The sequence below is a fragment of the Bos indicus genome, chromosome 8 (genome assembly GCF_029378745.1).
Source record: "Bos indicus isolate NIAB-ARS_2022 breed Sahiwal x Tharparkar chromosome 8, NIAB-ARS_B.indTharparkar_mat_pri_1.0, whole genome shotgun sequence".
In the NCBI taxonomy this organism is placed as follows: Eukaryota; Metazoa; Chordata; class Mammalia; order Artiodactyla; family Bovidae; genus Bos; species Bos indicus.
In genome coordinates, this window is record NC_091767.1 from 45,733,978 (window position 1) to 45,750,516 (window position 16,539).

Here is a 16,539-nt window from a genome sequence, read left to right on the forward strand (position 1 = left end):
ATTTCCCATCCTAGTAAGGTTATGCTCAAAATCCTTCAAGGTAGGCTTCAGCAGTACTTGAATTGAGAACTTCAAGATGTACAGAAAAGGCAGAGGAACCAACATTTGCTGGTTTGTAGAGAAAGCAAGGGAATTCCAGAAAAGATGCTGAAGCTGAAGCTCCTATACTTGGACCACCTGATGAGAAGAGCTGACTCACTGGGAAAGACCCTGATGTAGGAAAGATTGAAGGCAAAAGGAGAAGAGGGTGGCAGAGGATGAGATGGTTGGATAGCATCACCAACTCAAGGGACAGAAACCTGGGCAAACTCTGGGAGACAGTGAGGGACAGGAAGGCCTGGCATGCTACAATCCATGGGGTTGCAAAGAGTTAGACATGACTTACAAACTCAACAACAACAACACACCTACCAGAATGGCTAGAGCTAAATGAATGATATGAGACCAGGTGCTGATGAGGATGGGGACCAACCACAGCTCTCATAAGCTGCTGTTGGGGGAGTAAATTGGTCCACCACTTTGTAAAACCTTTGGGCCATATCTCAAAACCTAAACATTTACCTGTTCCATGACTCAGCTATTTCGCTCCTACAGAAATGAATGCTTATGTGCACCAAAATGTTTAAGAATCTTCAGTGAGACAACCTAAGTGTCCAATAGAAGATCAGAGAGTAAACTAAGTATATTCACACAACAGATTCACGCTCATGCTCGGTTGTGTCTGACTCTTCGTGACCCCATGGACTGCAGCCCACCAGGCTCCTTGGTCCATGTGATTTTCCCGACAAGGATACAGGAGTAGGTTGCCATGCCCTCCTCCAAGGGATCTTCCCAACCCAGGGATCGAACTGCATCTCCCATACTGCAGGAGGATTCTTTACTGCTGAGTAACTGGGGAAACCCCACACAATGGGTTATCAAACCACAACAGAAAGGAATGAACTACTGATACATAAAACAACATGGATGAATCTCTAAAAAATATTGAACAAAAAAGGCAGACACAAAAGGTTACATACTCAAGGATTCCATGTGTATGAAGTTAAAAGCAAGCAAAATACTCCATGGTGATAGAGGTCAGACAGAGCAGTGGTTACCTTTGGGCTGCAGGTGATATTAACTAGAAATGGCCATGAGGGAGCTTGGGGGAAGTGGAGGAGGGGCAGGATGTGTTCTGTGTCTCATCTAGGTGCCAATTATATGGTTTTCAGATACACAAGATTCAACAAACTGCACACTTGAGATTTCTGTACTGTGTTCAGGTTTCACTGCAATTTTTAAAAGTCAAGAATGAGGCAGGGGTTTGGAATTTTTATTATTACACTGGACTGTATTATGTGATTAATAAGCTGGTTTTGACTTCACACCACTCAAGAGAGGGAAATCTAAAGGACCTGTGCAGGATTGTATTCCAATGGGGAAGAGAAAACAGATCCTCTGAGAAAACAGATACGTTTTTTCAGTCCACAATTCTGCTTTAGCTTTTATTTTGAGTAGCTCTGGTTAAAGGTGGCAACTAGACCATACATTTTATTAAGAGAAACAGAGAGATAATAGCCACAAACAAGAGATTTTTAACACATTTCTTTGGAAACGACTAGACTGTAGAATCCCTGGCCAGGCATACAGGCCTGGCAAAGGATGGAGGTACACAAGGCTCTGGAAAACAGGCCTTTTTTCCTGTAACCAGACAGTTGGATCCCAGACCTCCGCTCCATGTGACACACACACATCACCAGAAGCCAGCAGCCACTTCTCAGGAAAGAGAGTGGCATATGGGGATTCCCAGGGAAGCGCTGAACTGGCTCCTTGGTTGACCACTGTAAAAAGCAGCTACTGGTCTGGTGGTGGACAATGTTGGTATCACATCCAAATCCTCACCTGGTCAATAGCCAGCATCCATGACTCATTGACCAGCTTTGCCTTTTCATATAGAGAACCAGAAATACCTGAGGATGTATGTTCCCCTCCCCACAGTCCCGTCTCAATGCCCAAGACCCTTACCCAGTGACTGACAGGTATGCAATGCGTACCACCAAAGCCACCGACTCTGGTTGGGACAGTCCTGAGACCACATCATACCAGAACTTCCCCACCCTCAAGCCTTTGAGATCACGCCCTTGTCTGACGGACACCCTCCCCGCCCCCACACCCTGCTTCTCTTCTCAGAGCATCTCCTTAATAAAGCAGTGCCTGAACATACCAACCCTCTTCTTAGTTTCTGCTCTGAGGGGCCCAACCTAAGACCTTTACAAACCCTGCCAACTAATACGGACGCTTTGCCATCTCCCATGTCACAGCCCTAATATGAATGGACAATCCATGATGACCAGACATTAGCTGAAAACCACTGGCATGGAAGGGAGCCATCCAAATAAGCGAGATATAAACAAGCCCGCTGTAATTCCCCGAATGGAAAAAAGAAGGAGGGGGTGGTAAGAGAGGAAAAAATTTAACTCAGGAAAAGAAGAAAAAGTAAGACTCACTGTGCAGATAATATAATGAACAAAACCTTAATCATCCACCTTCATAAGTATAGTCTCTTTACTTCGTCAAGGGGAGCCTCATTCCATACAAGAAACTGCAGACAGATGGTTAATTACACCCCCTCCACACCTTGCAGTTCTCAGGTAAGCCTGCCCGCCTCTACCCCGACCCCTGTGCCTTCATCTACTGAGAACAATTTTGAAATCTGTCTTTGCACTGCCAGTAAGTGGTATGTTGTGTCTCACTGGGAGCAGCTCAGACACAATAGCAAACAACATCCTAAGCCCCTCAGCCTCCATTCGTCCCCAAGCAGGCTTCGAATACCTCACACAACTAAAATGTAATATGCACCTCTAACACTGGCTTAACATTCTGTCTTCAAGGCTAGACAGCATCTACCAGAGCAGTGCCAATTTATACCAAGCTGAAAGCACACTTAGTAATTTCTTTTACATCAGCCATGGATCTTTTCTCCAGGTTAACACATTTTGGCAGGCTAAAAAAGATAAGGGCTTATTTGAAAGCTAACCTAACTGTTCTTTTCCTTAACAAATTTTAATAAGGGGTATAGACTATTAATGATTTTGGTTACAACTTTCTAGCACATTCCTTTCTTCTCACCCCTTAAACACACACATACACACACATATATAGTTTCTTCATGACAGAACACAGAGTAACAGACTATTTGGAAAAATAACACACATGCACACTGTAATTTCACCATCCAGCTTTTGTCCATCTCATTTTGAGAAGAAAATTTTAGATTTATGTATTTCCTAATGCTTCCACTCCTGAGCCTGCTGCTGCTGCTGCTAAGTCGCTTCAGTCGTGTCCGACTCTGTGGGACCCCATAGACGGCAGCCCATCAGGCTCCCCCGTCCCTGGGATTCTCCAGGCAAGAACACTGGAGTGGGTTGCCATTTCCTTCTCCAATGCATGAAAGTGAAAAGTGAAACTGAAGTCGCTCAGTCGTGTCCGACTTTGTGGGACCCCATAGACAGCAGCCCATCAGGCTCCCCTGTCCCTGGGATTCTCCAGGCAAGAACACTGAAGTGGGCTGCCATTTCCTTGTCCTACATACCTACTAAGAAATAAAATGGGAGTTGTGTTCAAGGCTTTGCTCTTAAAGAGACGTGACTCCTTGATACATGTTGAGAAAATACAGATGAAAAGACACAGTACATTTTACCATTCTATCTTTATTTATGCCTAATGCAGAGTTCTGACCCCTGAATTAAACTTTGGGTAAAGCACAGCAAAAAGCCGGGCTGCTGGCAGCTAAGGCTCAAAGCACATCAGCCTCCAGAGCTCCAACAGTGACAGAAAGCCTCAGGGACCAAATCTAAATGTTTAGCCACTTCAGTTATTCTCTAATAAGCCCTTTTCGTGTTGAAATGTTGGCTTTGTTTTGTCTGTTTGCTTTTCTCTTCTTTCTTCCCTGACATTCTTTTCCTTTTTTGGTTAATAGTGGGGGAGGGGGGAACATGATTGCTAAAGCCCTTAAATTTAATTACAAAATGTTAACTCAACCATTCCTAAAGGTTCACTAGAGAATAGATAGAATTCCTTTTAAAGATGGAAAAATAAGATACACAGAAAAGCAACATATTTTCTTATTATGTAGACCATATATTCAACAAATATATATTCAGCATATACTATATGTGCATATATGTATGTGCAGAGTATCCATACGCTGTTAGCTCTCGCAGTGCTAAAGAAGATGAGAAAAAGGTCAGTGGGTGGGTGTATATTGTAGAAGGACAAGAGAGGGATGGAATAAAGTAAGCACAGTGCTGCAGTCCAAAGTGAACTGCAGTTGCTCTCTAACCAGTGGTACCCAGGGCTGTGAGCATTTATACCAGGAGTCAGCGAGCTCAGTTCCAGGAAACATATCTGGCCCAGTGCCTGGGAGTTGGGAATGGTTTTACATTTTTAGATGGCTGGAAAAAAATCAAGGGAGGAATCAAAATTTTGTGACAAGTGAAAGTGATACGAAATTCAAATTTAAGCATCCAGAAATAAAGTTTTATTGGAGCACTGCCCTGCTCGCTGCCTTACACGTTGCACACAGCATTTGTACCACCACAGCAGAGCTGAGAAGTTGTGACAGGCGACAGAGACTGAACGGCCCCGTGGAACCTTTTTTACTATCTGGCCCATTCAGAAAGAATATGCTGACCCCTGGTTTAGAGTGGGGAGATGTCACTTATGCCCAAGGTCATCATGAGGGGAGTGACACATCTCCCTTACTTTCCTAGAGCCCTTGACAGCCCAGTGGCCCTGTGTGGGAAGAGAAGAGAAGGGTAGGTTTCATCATCCCTCCTTTTACTGCTGAGGAAGCTGAGGCTCAGCTCAGTCAAGAGAGACTTGATCAATGTTGGCAGCTAATGAATGGAAGCACCACGCTCCATCCATTTTGAGCCTTTCCATCACAGCAGGTAGAGACTGGCGAGATGCTGGTGCAACAGCTGCCCACACAGAGACATCCCAGGTGGGACAGGGCATCACAAACAAGGGCGTCCAGCTGGGCAGGTGGGGTGGGGGGCTTTTGCTGGGCCCCAGGACAAAGGGGACAGGAGCCGTCAGGGCCTGCTCCCATCCCTGGACCCAAGGTGAGGCCCTCTTGCCCTGTCCGTTAGTCACTGATAGAACCTCTGAGAGCCTCAAGTCCCATCTGTAATTTAAGTCTTCTGATACGGTTATGAAGAGTAGGTGAGGTCAGTATGAGAATCAAGTGAGTTAACTGTGTATAGTGCTCAGCACAACGCCTGGCATTCTGTAGCTATGATGTTAACTTGCTTTCATTTACTGGATGGGGAACCTATTGAGGTTTTTTCCTTCATTATTGCAGTAAAAATGCTGTATAATGTTGTGTTAGTTTCTGCCATACAACAATGTGAATCAGCTGTAAGTTTACATACACTCCCTCCCTCTTAAGCCTCCATCCCACTGCACTCTCCCATCCACCGCTCCAGGTCTTCACAGAGCACTGAGCTGACCTCCCTGGGCTATACAGCAGCTCCCCACTAGCTCTCTATTTTACATGTGGTAGTGTATATATGTCAATGCTACTCTCTCAATTTGTCTGACACTCCCCTTCCCTCCCTGCTCCCCATGTACAGAAGTCTATTCTCTATGTTTGCGTCTCTATTCCTGCCTATTAGGCTTTGAAAATAGGAACTGACATGTCCTTCTACTAGACAACAGGAGAGCCATAAAGAGTGTAATCACACCTCAACACCAGACTAGATTAGACTTTAATACCACCTAACACTATGGAAACATTCCACCTGTGGAACAAATTCTCGCTTCTTTAGGTCCCCCTCCCCACCCTGCCCCCAACACACATGCCAGGTATGAGAAAAAAAGATTCCTGTACTTTTAAGTTATTTGGAAGAGAAGTGGGTGTAAAAAGTAGTTTCATATCTAGGAAGAAATATATTAGGTTGAAATTGAGAAGGAAGTAATTGAACTGAATAACTAGCACTCCTGAGATTTGGGGGTGGTAGCTTGGGAAAGAAGCAGGAAAGGAGGGGGCAGGAAAGAACTGTGAGGAGAGATGAGCCAGACTGGGAATGCCGGCCAGTCCAGCCACGCAGTCAGGACCCAGAAGCTGAGCACGGTTCATACAGCCCAGGAAGCCACTAGATCTAAGAACCAATCCACTTGTCTGATTCCACTTTCCACACTAATAGTTTCTTCTTTTGGAAATAAAACATCTACTCAAAAATAAATTTCCCTTTAGTATTCTTGTGACCTGCTACACTCACACTACCAAATATACAGATATGCTAATAATTTGAAACAAATTTTAAAAATCCTCTGATGTGAAATTATTTCATGCTTTAAGGAAACAAGCACTCTTCTGATGGATATAATACAATAGAACAGTGTTTCTTCAACTGCATGTCAGGAACCATTAGAATTGAAATAAGCTTAGTGAGTTGACAATCATATAGAATAGAATGGAAAAGAACAGAAAATATCCAAGTGCTTCACACATAATAAAGGACCAGTATTGTCAAGTGAAATTTTTGTTTCAGTGATATGTTTGTGTGTGTGTGTGTGTTTAAACACACTCATCTATATTGTTAGGCTATGATATAAACTATATTCTCACGAGAGGTCTTGGTTAAACAAGTTTAAAGGCACTGAAATAGAGTGTGATCCACATAGTAAGTCCAGTATAAAAATCCTAATTCATTGACTAGCCACATAAGAGGGTAATTATTGCTGATAATTGGAATCTCTTTCAATGATAAGCTCTTCCTCTGAATTTAAGATATGCTACCATTTACAAGAAAAAGGATTTATGCACATCTTGTCAAGTACACCTCTTCTCGAAAATAAAGTGTATCTGTCAATCAATATGGAATTGAACATGAGATACAAAATTTATCAAAAGTCAGAAACGTAAATGGTCACATTGTTCAGAACAACGGTTAATCAACTGCTCAGTGAAACAAAATCATTACTGTATTTTTCACACTAATTAATCCACCATGGAGCAGAAGAGCAGGAGGTTGGAGAGGAAACTTACTAGGCAAGGATCACCACACCTCAACAACCTCCCATGATGACATGGCATACACAAAATGAGATTCCTAATCTCCCCAAAAAGTGAGATTTCAGAAAAGAGAAAGTCATCTTGTGTTTAACTCCATATAAAGTCTCCCTTACTAAGAGCCATTCTCTCAGTTACTCTCTTCTGAATGCCAAAAAGCTTATTATCTCAAAGATAACAGGAATTAAAATCAAGCAATTAATTAATAATGGATGTGATGACCACTGATTTTAAAGGGAAAAGCCATGTCAAAAAATTTACTTAGTAAGACTGAAGGTTTTATGAAAAGATGTAGGTTTCAGAGGTCACCTGAGAACTGTTTGGAGTAGACAGCCAGAAACAACTGCAATCAAAACTAGATAGGGATGCCTATAGAGGTCATGGGATTGAAACAGAATAGGTGAATGAATGAAGGGAGTCAAGATTTTAACACCAATTTAAGTAAATACTCCTTCATAATTGCCTGTACTGGATGACTTTACACAAATCATGCAGAAGGGCTGGGTTGTAGAGGGCACGAATATATACCTATAGGAAGACAGCAAAAAAACAACTGTCTTTACACTGTGTGAATAGGCATACAGGGCTTAGAATTAAGGGCGGCGCCCCATGGAAGGACAGCATCACATGCACATTCAAAAGTACTCTATGACATACAAGTTAGATAGGTGTGAATATGCCAAAAGTGGTGTTTACAGATGAAAAAGATGCTGATCAAAGCAGCATGTAAAACATTTGAATAAATGATTTTGTAAAATGTGAGTGTAGAAGAATGTCATATTTTAAAATGACTACTTTTATAATAAGGTTATTTAAAATATATGCAAGTGAATTAATAAATATAGATTATTAAATATAGTATAAACGTTTATAGTAAATTAAATTTAACAAAATATTATTTATTAAATAGAAAAAATATCCTTTACCTATATCACTACATTGTGCATATTCAAGTTGATGTAAAGACTTCTAAAAACTACCTCGCTGGAAAACTGGGTACTACCTTATAATCCAGGGTACTTTATACATGGGCATACATGGTAATGTGCATCCCAGATAATTGAGGATTGTCAACAGTTGGCTTATGAGTAAATTTGAAGAGCAGGAAGCTGCTACAATATATTAAAACCCCTAAAATAAAATAACAGTAACTGCTATCCCACAAATTCTTACTATTAAAAATTCCCTGTGCTATCCCTGTGCCAATGTGCACAAGAAGATGTTGTTGTGCTGCCCCCATCCCCCTTTGGAGAAGACAATGGCAACCCACTCCAGTACTCTCACCTGGAAAATCCCATGGACAGAGGAGCCTGGTAGGCTGCAGTCCATGGGGTCGTGAAGAGTTGGACACGACTGAGCGACTTCCCTTTCACTTTTCACTTTCATGCATTGGAGAAGGAAATGGCAACCCACTCCAGTGTTCTTGCCTGGAGAACCCCAGGGATGGAGGAGCCTGGTGGGCTGCCATCTATGGGGTCGCACAGAGTCGGACACGACTGAAGCGACTTAGCAGCAACAGCAGCATGCCCTTTTAGCCCACCTGTGAGTTCACGGGTGGCTCTGCTGGACAGCTCCCCTCACACACTGCTGGTTTCCTACCTCCACCCTCTCAGCCTCTCTGCTTAACTACCCACAAGGGTTTTCTGCAGTTCCTACAAAGTTCGCAGCATTAAAGTGCTTGGGACTTGATGCCCCCAGGATTAAATGGGGGATAAAATCCCACCTTCCCCACTGGGTGGTAGACAATCATAAAGACTAGCGCCTCCACTGCCCACAATGGAAATCTGCTCACTAACTTGCCTCTTTTCTTACTTCCCTGTTTTCCTTCCTTCCCTGTCTCATTTTTTCCCATTCCTCATTTGTGCTTCTTGGGATCACCTCCCAAACAGACTATTTGTACCCAAGTCTTCATCTCAGGCCATGAGTGCATAAACTACTTAGCACCAAGGGGAAATTTTGTGTCTTCTTTTAAAAACAGCTGTCTGCAGGGATCAAGGTCAAAGAGCTTTAGCCCCATTCTTTATACCTGGAAATGTCTCATCCATTCTTTGCAATGAGTATTTGATGATACCTTACTAAGGCAAGGAATTTTTCTACGGGTTGTAGGGTTTTTCTATGCCCAGATGAACAAAACAGAGCTCTAGTTTCAAAGGTCTTAGACCTAAGAATGAGATATGAAATATGGAAGAAGAAAAGAAACCCTATGGCCATCTTCACAGTTCAGTCCAGAGAAGAGTGAATGTGCAGTTTCAAGAAAGGGACCACTTCCAGCTGACTAGTATTTCAGCACTACTCAGACACAGCTACTCTCCAAGTTTTCTAACTCAAATGTGTGATTCAGGACATATTCTCTTTTTAAAAACCCAGCACCGACTCACCCACAGGTCAGCCCGAACACGGTAGTGTGATACAGCCTTACAGGTGACTGATTCAATACTGAAAGGCAAAGCATCACATTGCAGGGTCCCTAAGTGACAGCTCCATGTATCTGTGTGACACTACATGGCCAGGAGAAGCAAGGCAACCAGCAAGGTTTACCTGATTATGCCAAGCATGTTCCTGTCTCAGGCCCTTTGACATTCACTACCTAGAAGGTCCTGCCCTCCAATACTGGGTTGGTCAAAAAGTTTGTTCGGGTCTTACTGCCCCATCAGTCAGAAAAACTCAAATGAACTTTTTGGCCAACCAAATACTTGCATGGCTCACTCTTTCAACTCTTTAAGCTCTGAGCTCAAGGCATTCCCTGACCACCCACTATAAAGTAACAGCCACCCCTACACTCCACACTCTACTCCTTCCTTGCTTTCTTCTTCATAGCACTCACTGCCACCTGAAATATATGTGCTTATTTATTTTTTAATCCCTTCCTCTAAAAGGTCGGTGGTAGTAGGGACCTTCTTGCCCCTGCTCTATCCTTTGCACCAACAATAGTGAGTGGTGGAGAGAAGATGTTCAGAGAACATTTGTTGAAGGAATGAATAAATGATTTCAACATTAAAACCTCAAAATCAACACTCACCACAGTCAGATTTCTATAAATTTGTCTGGAATCACACATGACCCTGTAGACCCCCTTTGAGGGTCTAAAGCATACAGAATTATTTCGTGAAAAAAAATTTGTAAAGCTTCAATGTATGTAGCAGGTATGAATAAATAAAAGTTTTAATGCTGTCATGAACTTGAACAGGCCATGGAATGCAACTTATTCAATGTCCATGATGTAAATAAGAAAGAAATCCTGAAATTTTAGATCTTAGATACTATACCTATCTTTACCAAAAAATTAATTTATTCATGTATTCATGCAAAAAAACTTTACTGAGCACTTACAATAGGCATGGTGTTGGGAGAAGAGCTATATTTGATTTTTCTTTTGCCATATGTTGGCACTGCAGATAGGGAAAGCTCATCTTTTCAAAAACACTTAAATTTTCCTCCATTATTTACTGAAGTCAGCAATCCTTGAGAGAAAATCTTTATAGGAAATACTTCAGGTGGGGTCTTTTATTCAGCTAATTTTAAAGGCAAACATTTTTCTCTTTTCATTGAGTTTATGGGAAGGAGGAGCTACTGTATTTAACAAAATTTAATGCTATTAATTTTAATAACAAAAATTATATAAGCAGTTGTCAAACTTTAATTATATAGGACTAATTGGTTCTACCACAAATTTATGCTCTCCAAACACAGGAGGCCTTCATAGTCAGGTAATAATCTTTTATTTACCCCTAACTAACTCACCACTACATTCCCACAACACTTGGTCTAAGTCTTTATTATTCTACCCATGGCTTCAACCCTGCCCAGCTCTCTCTGACTTGACTTAGAAGACCATGGCCAAATTCTTTTCTTTTCATCTCAAATTTCCCATGCTTCTGTCCCAAAAGAGCCCTTCTCTTGAACAGTCCTATCTTAAAGATTATGTTCCCATCAGCATCCCCATTAGTTAGCCTCTCCCATTAGTTCCCATTACCCTCTCCCTTACACTTTTGATCTCTATCCTTCACTGGTTTCTTCTCCTCCACTTATAAGGTAGATTCAGGTGTCCCTATACTAAGACATTACTTTCCCTACACCATGCCCTACCTTTGATGTAGCAAACTCTCTCTCTCTCCCCTTCATCCTACTTATTAAAAAGGAAGTCTGTCCTCGCTGCTCTCCATATGCATCACCCTCCCCTATTCAATCCCTCACAGCGTGGGTACACTTCCACCTGCCTCAGGATAATCAAGGAAAGCCAAGTCAAACCCAACGGCTCTTCCTTCCCTGCGCCTCCACCTGCTTGGGGCGTGATGTAGGAAGGGTGGTACTCCCTCACCTTCCCCAGCTTCCATGACACCACACTACTGCCACCGCATTCCTCCAACCGCCCCTTGTTTAATGCTCATAACCTCTTTTTTCTCTTTTCCCCTCCAACCCAGATGTCCTCCAAGGAGCCTACCCTTAGCCTTTGCCTCTTCTTGCTCCACTCTCTTTATCAGTCATTCCTGAGACATTAAGTGAGTGAGTGAAGTCGCTCAGTCATGTCCAACTCGCTCAGTCATGTCCAACTCTGTGGACTGTAGCCTACCAGGCTCCTCTGTCCATGGGATTCTCCAGGCAAGAATATTGGAGTGTGTTGCCATTTCCTTCTCCATGGGATCTTCCTGACCAGGGATGGAACCCGGGTCTCCTGCATGGCAGACAGACGTTTTACCTCTGAGCCACCAGGGAAGCCCCCCTGAGACATTAAAACTGCTCCTAAATAAATGACTTACAAATCTCTCTTTGTCGCTCTAACCTCTCTCCAAAACCTATACCTGTACTGGAGTCCCTTCATTTGGACAAACCTGTCAGGCTCAAAATGAAACTTCTTTATAAAGAAGTTTCCTCATCCTCCTCTGAAGGAGGATTTCTTGACAATGACCCAATCATTCTCACAGCTGAGCCTGACAATGACCTTTGATCTCCCTGATCAGTGTTCAGATTATTCTTGTACCCTGTCTCTTGAGTTTGCTCTCTCCCTTCACTCTCACTCTCTCATTTCCTCTGACCCTTAATTTAACAACAGAGCTTATCTTGTCTCTCTACTGCCGTTCTTTCCTCATTTCATTACATCCAACACAATTCAAGATTGTCACTGTGAAGCTCAGTTATAGTTCTGTCAACCTTCATCCTCAAAAACCTTCCAAGGCTCCCTGGCAGTAACTGAATAAAATCCACATAAAAGTTGCCCCACAACCTTGAATGACTGTCTTTTCCTTATCTCTTACTTCATCTCTGGGCATCTCCTATGCTCCAGCACACACCATTCTTTTTACCCCCCCAGTTTAATTGAGAAAGAATTTTAAGCACACCGTTCGGAGAAGCCTGGTAGGCTACAATCCATGGGGTCACAAAGAGTTGGACACAACTGAGCAACTTCGTTTTCATTCTATTCCCTGAATGGGCACACACTTCCCACCACCAGGCCTCTGCTATGCTGTTCCTCCCACAAATATGCCCTTCGTTCCCTGCCAGCTCAAAACCCACCTATTTAAATCTCAGCTCAAAAGCTCATTCTTCCAAATCTTTCTTGATTTTCTTCCTTCTGAAGTCATTGTTGTATCACATGAACTCCTAGAGCTCTACAGGCATATAGCTTTTTCAGCACTTCACCACTTTCCACCATTTTTACTTGCATGACCTGTCTCTCCTTCCTGGCCATGAACTTCCTCTGGGCAGGATCTAGGTCTCCTTATTTTTCAAATCTCCAGCCATCATAACATTTCTCAAACTCTATCCAAAGGTATACACTGCCTAAGATGTTGTAGGCAACAAGTAAATATTTGTAAATTAATGATTGTAACCTAAAGGGTTAACTCTGGATTTTAGTGGTTGAAAGTCTCTCAATTTTAACAACAATTACTTTTTCTTTATAGGATGTAAGTTCAACCTCGCCCACGGTACCACAGTTTATTCCTTTTGACCCCACAGGTCAATTTTCAGATGTCTTTTATTCCCAAATCTTCTAAAAAACAAACTTCTTTAAGTGACCCTATAGTGGAAAAGAACAGAATTAATGCTCCTTTAAGAAAGAAAACACATCCATGCAAAACAAATGACTTGCTTCAGGCTACAGCAAAAGGTACAACTATTTACAGACTGAATTACAGGATTCAAGCTGTATCATTAACCTTAATAGTGCAATCTTTAGAAAGCCAGGCATTGAATTTTAAAAATTATCACAGGTTAGAAAGGAAATCACTAATTCCTGAGTCATCAATTGTGCTGTTGTATAATTATTCTTTCTTTAAACAGTTTATTTACCTTGATAATTCCTAATATTCTTAAACTTTATGGTAAGACATTTATATCTCTGGATTTTACTTGCACATATAAACTTTTCTTTAAAAAAATAGCAAAAACCTCTTAGAATGCCTTTTACGTTCCAAAGTACTTTTCTCAGAAAGAAATTGGCAGAACTAATAAGAGAGTTAAGGACTAAGATTCCAAATTCATTTTTATAAATCTATCGTAAAACTTTGGATGCGATCCAACAACCTCACATTAAAATTTTAGAAGGCTTGACTTGAAGGACATGAGGAAATTTATTTTAATGTTCACAGCTCCAAGAAAACCTGGTCTACAGATCATCATTAATTAAGAGAAGACAAATGGGAAGACAAAAAGCATATGTGGACAGCCCTGGTTCTATTATTTTCAATGCAACCTCTGCAAAACATAACAAAAATTTTTTTAAAAGAGAAAGAAACATCTGATGCCAACATGTTGTATACCTACTTGTGTAGCTATGACTGCTATAGGCTTTTCAAGAGGACTGGGGCAGCCAGTTTGGATTCTGACAGCAATGCAGTAGAATTTAAGGTGTTATGATTCAAATATGTTCTAAGCAGGTTAATCTAGTTCCACAACATTTTAATAAATAAGTATCAAGATATAAAGTGTAAAGGTGCATCATTCTTATAAACACTGCAGGAGAAAAACAGGAGCTGGGGAGTCAAACTGCAGTGGACGCACATATGAATACAATATCTCCCTTCGTGTCTCTCTCAACCCAACCCCACATAAGCGGATCTTTATCACGCAGAGACAATTAAACAGCTATAGACCCTGGATGCAATTCCGTGTCCTGGCTCCCACTGGGTGACTTATTGCCAGCCTGACATTCTCCAAATTTTCTACTTGCAGGCTACACTGGCTAGGAAAGCAGACTCACTAACCTGGGACCCCATCACTATGAAGCTTGGGGGATTTTAGTTCCCCAATAATACATGGTACCACCTAGCCATTGTGAAAGCTGGAAGAGTGGATGCCACTAGCATTAGAAATAAACTATCCCTTTTCCTAAGGAAAACGCCCTGCTTGTGATGCTGACCAAGGGGTGGGCGGGGGACCAGTTTCTCAATGATTTTTTTTTTCTGTTAAAATACTACCCCCTCATCTCTCATACACACCTTCAGAGTTCATTCTACAAGATCCAAGATAAAGACCATATTCTTCAACCATAAGATCTGCAGTGTTTAAATGTGGATCGAGAAGGTTTAGTTGACATTCAAAGTTGTGGGGACAGTGGCCATTAGACCCTTCTCCTTCAGGTCAGACAAGAGAAAAACAATAGAAATTGCAGAGTCAGGGCATCTAAGACCCTTACAGACTAGGAGCTGAGGAAAGAAGTGTCACAGGATGGAAGCTCCCTTCAAAACCTGACTGCCAGCAAGCCCAGGAAAGGTAACCATTATACTGTTTCCCTGCCATGTGCCCAAAGCCACATGCACACTTTCACATCCCCATCTCAAGCGACATGTGAAGGAAAAGGGGAAATGAGGGGAAACGAAGGGAAGTGAGAATCCCTACAGCCGGCCATCCCCAGGCGGGAGCAGAACAGAGACTGTGAACAGAGTTTCAGGGAAGAAATAACATTGTCCCACAGTCAGCGGGTGACAGCAAGTCAGGGCACCCACAGATCTCTGGGTTTGGAGAGCAGTTTGCAGTCATACGAGTACACACACACACACACACACACATAGATTCACACACATGGGATTTTACAAATCCGCACCCACGCCTCTGCCTCCCTCCACACTCACACACCAAGTGCATCCTGCTCACTTCACCGTTGTCATCACCACACTCTTTCTCCCGGAGAGTCCGCCGAGAGCTGAGGGATCCTAGCGGGGATTCCTGGAAATGTCATCCCCCAACACCTTCGGTCCGCCACCCCCATCCCTTCGACTCTACCTTTTACACACACACACACACACACACACACACACACACACACACACTCCTGCCATGACTGTCATCAGACTCACCGCTGCCCCGAAAGCACGGCATGTCAGCGCGCACAGGACACCAGGCGTCCGTATCCTCAACGCCCCCTTCCCCCGCCCCGTTAGCTCGATGGCTCTAGGCATTGCCTCCCTGGATGTCGCCGGCTGTCCCCTCTCATCCGCACTATTGTTCCCTGCAGGCGCCCGGGGGCGCCCTTCGGCGAGGACGGGGGCCCCGTCGGGGGCAGCATCAGCACCGGGACCCCCCATTCACCCAACCCTCCCTGGAGGTGGTACCTTGCCTGACAGCTGGGTCCGCGGGCCCGCAGGAGCAGGCGGCGCTAACGACAGCGTTGGTGCCAAGTCTGGGAATAAAGCTCCTCTCCAGCCGCTCCTACCTCCAGCGCCACCATCTTCTCCCGCCGCCGCCGCCGTAGCGACCGCAGCCGCCCTCGCCCAGCTCTGGCTGGGGCTTCGCAGCAGCCGCTCAGGCCCCTCCGGTCCTGCGGCCCCACCCCCTTCTCCCCACCCTCCCGCCCCTCGTGACGCGCGCCAGGGCCGAGCCGGCAGGCTGGCGAGGGAGGGCGCCGGGGCGGGGTGGGGGAAGCGCGCGCGCACGGCGCGAGCTAGGCGCGCCCTTGCCTCCCACGCCCACCCGCGCGCACGCGCGGCGCGCGCGCACGAAGCAGCCGGGCGGCGTCCTCCACGCGCAGCCTCTGAAGCGCCCCCAGCCCAAGGGCTGGTGGGCGTGAGGGGCTCTACAGCCTGTCGCTGACTGTCGCGCCTCAGCTCTGGCAGGCGCGTTCTGGCGTGCGCGGGTTCCGTCGGAGCTCCCGGGACATCCCTCTGGCTTTCGCGTCGCCTCACGGAGTGGGCAATGCGGCTGCTTCCCCGAGGGGACTGACAGGGATCTCCACCCTCTTCGGTGGAAGCCCAGAGGGTCCCCGGTTTCCTCAGCAGCAGCTGCAGCCAATGTCTGCGCGCAGAAACAGGCCGCGCTGCCGGACCTCAAATCCCGGCCGCCGCGTTGGCTCCTGAGGGGTATTCCTTTAACTGAGTTACTGCCGAGCTTTCCCGCTCCTCCAGCCCCTAAAATGATGCCTGTACTGCACTGCCTGGCAGGCACACAAGGCCCCCTAAGAAAAGAGGGTTGCTGATATGTCTGGAGCCGGCTGCAGGCCTGCGATTTCGCCACTAGGGAGTGAGCCACTCGGGTTCGGACCGGAGCGG

General features: G+C 44.4%; 1 protein-coding gene across 4 annotated transcripts in view; it reads right to left on the minus strand.

Annotated features, from left to right (window-relative positions):
* APBA1 (amyloid beta precursor protein binding family A member 1) overlaps positions 1-15,795 on the minus strand; it is a 239,470-nt gene extending 223,675 nt beyond the window's left edge. For 3 of the 4 annotated variants that reach the window (XM_070794621.1, XM_019966049.2, XM_070794622.1), the window contains exon 1: positions 15,607-15,747. The gene's annotated coding sequence lies outside the window, so the exon portion shown is untranslated. Of the gene's footprint in view, positions 1-15,606 lie in introns of all 4 variants that reach the window. The other variant, XM_070794620.1, reaches the window with a different exon arrangement.
* Positions 15,796-16,539: the final 744 nt, after the last annotated feature.